Below are 3,791 nucleotides of genomic sequence, written 5' to 3' on the forward strand. Positions count from 1 at the left end.
TGAATTTACATGCATTGAATTAAATGGAATTAAAATTGGTAATGGTAGTGAGCCCTTTGTCACAGAGCCATCTTCTGTAGACACCCACACTTACCTCCTGCTTGCAGGGGCGAGGTGCGAGCGGAGGGCCACACAATCCCATCAACACCCTTCTGCTTCACTCCTCCTCCTCCGTCCCAGTGTCCTGCGCTTGACATTTTACACACCGCGGATAAAAATAAACAGATCTACTGGAATGTTGGAAAATAAACTGTCTGCGTTTCGTCCTCCTGCGGCAATAGGAGAAATGTTACCACTCGAATGCTGTCATGCCAGAACTGCTTAATGTTTTGTTACACTGTGGTTTAATGAATTAACATCCAACTGTGACCATATAAGAGAAGTGATGCCCTGTGTGACTAAGAAGAGATAGATTTCTTTAGACAGAAGAGTCAGCTTTTATATGTAATGCCTTGGATTGTCATTACCATACATTATGATAATGAAATGTATGGGATATTGTTTTGTGGTAATGTATGTAATAATGTGTTTGAGGTGATAATGTACAGTATGTGATCATGTGTGTGCTGTGGTAATGTATAGAAACCGGATAATAAATGTTTAAATATCCAAATGATTGAATGCTTTTGAATAAAACATAATGTACAATCCATGTCCCCTCATTATCAGTAGCCTACTGTAGATCCCCAAAGCACTTGGTGTGAGACTAAGAATCTGCAGTCAGTGTTGTGTGTGGAAGCATCATGCCACAACGAGGTATTCATATATCTAAGCTGTTTGATGAATCCATAACTGGACCCTGTGTGTGTGTGCGTGCCTGTTTGTGTGTGAGAGAGAGAGAGGCAGGATTAGGATGATACCCGCTAATTATCAAAATTCTAAAACCACCTAAAAGGAAGCGATTCTCAAACCTTCCATAAAAAAACATCACCTACAGAGACGAATCTGGAGAAAAGTTCCCTAAGCAAGCTGGTCCTGGGGCTCTGTTCACAAACACAAACAGACCACACAATTGTTTATATTTTATTTAACCTTTATTTAACTAGACAAGTCAGTTAAGAACAAATTCTTATTTACAATGACAGTCTAGGAACAGTGGGTTAACTTCCTTGTTCAGGGGCAGAACGACAGATTTTTACCTTGTCAGCTCAGGGATTCAATATAGCAACCTTTCGGTTACTGACCCAACACGCTAACCACTAGCCTACGCTGCCGCCCCACCCAGGACAGCAACACAATTAGACCCAACCAAATCATAGAAAAACAAAAAGATAATTACTTGACACATTGGGAAGAATTAACAAAAAACAGAGCAAACTAGAATGCTATTTGGCCCGAAACACAGTGGCAGAATACCTAACTACCATGACTGGTCCAAACTTAAGGAAAGCTTTGACTATTTACAGACTCTGAGCATAGCCTTGCTATTGAGAAAGGCCACCGTAGGTAGATCTGGCTTTCAAGAGAAGACAGGCCACAAACCATATTTATGTTTATTTATTTTCCCTTTTGTACTTTAGCTATTTGCACATATGACATTTGAAATGTCTTTATTATCTTGTAACTTTTGTGAGTGTAATGTTTACTGTTATATTTTGTATTATTGTTGATTTCACTTTTGTTTATTATCTATTTCACTTGCTTTGGCAATGTAAACACGTTTCCCCATGCCAATAAGCCACTTAATTTGAATTGAGAGCGAGTGCAGTTGAGCGAGTGAGCGTGCGTTGAAAGCAGTGACTATTCCAGATATGTTTCAAACATTTTGTGCTCAATCACAAGAGAGAGCCCGTATTGTTGACACTTTCAATGTAGCCTGCATACCAACACTATATTGTCTTAAGAGTTATCGGTAATTAGGCTACATTGCTTGTGACATCTTAAACAACTGTACTGTGACGCATGCAACGAAAGCGTTCAACCACAATTCCAATCATTGACATTCGATGCATCATAGCAGTCCAATCTAACAACTTCTTTGCTGGAGATTTTCATGGGTCTTTATACATTTTTTTTTACTTACCTCTGTAGTGTTTCTTTCTCTTACAGATTGAAATATTCTTTGATGGGTCCTTTGTTTTGTTGATCATTTGAAATGTGGTTCGTGTAAGACTCTTTCTCCTGAGCAGATCCAGCTCATCCCCTCAGTCACATGAAAATCTTGCGTCACTTCGCAGGCGGCAAGAATGAGATGGCACAATGGGTTCATTACAATGATTTCCTGTCTTCCATCATTACTGGAGTGAACGTATTATTGTCTCTGTATATTCAAATGATTTACACTCACAAGAAGAAACTGCACTCATATGGGCATTAATGTCTTATTTGAGTTTTCAAAACAAATTGCTTTGAAATGGAGTTGAATTCCCAAAGCTTGTGTAATTAAAATATAAATAACAAGAAATCCACATTAGCCTTTGTAGTTATTTCTGTCTTCATCAAGTTAACTATTGGATGTGAGGGGAATATGGCATTTGACTATCTATTAATTCAATTACTTTTTCATTGTTACTGTCAATTGACTTCAAGTCATTCAGCTTGTGATTCAAATCCTTTAACACTCAATTTGTAGTTGCAGCAAAGTACACAACCTAAAATGATATTATGTACATGTATTTAGGAAAAGCATTGCATTTCCAATGTTTCAATCAAGACTGGCTGATGATAGTTTTCCACACTGCCCTTTACAGTAGCAAGTCCAGGCTGGAGGAAGTTGACACTTGTTTTTGGCATTGGCAGTGCTGTTGTGTGCCCTGGATGACTTCTCCGCCAGGTTTGGCATCAATACGGAACGCGTCAGAACACGAGACTGCCCATTTCTAAATCATATGTTAACTTCCTCCTTCTGAGGTAAATGCTGTGCAAATCAAACACACTTCTGAAAAGGCAGTGTAGAAAATGTCATTTCTGCAATGGTTGAATGGCAGTTTATGCCTCAAGGCTTTCGACTAGCATTGTCCTCCAAAATGGTGGATGCTCCATGATGTAAAGTAACCTTCAAAACCAAAATAAAGTGTTTTGAGATAATGGGGTATATTCTGTAGAAACATATCCATGTTTATTTTCCTCTGAACACAACACAACTTAAAAGTGGCAAAACCAAAAGATAATGAATATTTCCGAATGCAAATGCTACCAAGACACCATCTGAGCTCATCCAATAGCACCGCTTATTTATGCTTCAAAAGCGATTGCTCCCACTTGAGGTTAACGCTTGCGTCCTAACTGTGTGGAACAGACGTTTGGCACGACTTGAATTTTCCAACTTGGATCATGATGTCGAAGGAGCACAAAGGGGGTCCAGTAAATAGAGCAGCGTGCTGCTTGGGGCCAAATGAAATGAAGCTCAGACACAGATTCTGTGTCCCAGACGGGGTGAGATAAGGTTTCTCTTTCAAGGGAACTGTGGAGGAGGGAGCATTGTCGCTGCAAATAAATCACGATGACTACTCGATTGGAGAGGAAAACCAAATGGTGTGAAACTATCTATCTACGACAGCTTGCTTTACAAAGCTTGGCTACAGTGGCAGGAAAACGTATGTGAAATACCTGGATTTCTGCATAAATTGGTCATAACATTTGATCTGATCTTCAGCAAGGTCACAACAATAGACAAACACAGTCTGCCTAAACGAATAACACACAAACAATGATATGTTTTCATGTCTTTGTTGAACACACCGTGTAAACATTCACAGCGCAGGGTGGGAAAAGTATGTGAACCCTTGGATGTAATAAATGGTTGACCCTCATTTGGCAGCCATAACCTCAACCAAATGTTTTCTGTAGTT

The sequence above is a fragment of the Oncorhynchus keta genome, chromosome 32 (genome assembly GCF_023373465.1).
Source record: "Oncorhynchus keta strain PuntledgeMale-10-30-2019 chromosome 32, Oket_V2, whole genome shotgun sequence".
Lineage (NCBI taxonomy): Eukaryota > Metazoa > Chordata > Actinopteri > Salmoniformes > Salmonidae > Oncorhynchus > Oncorhynchus keta.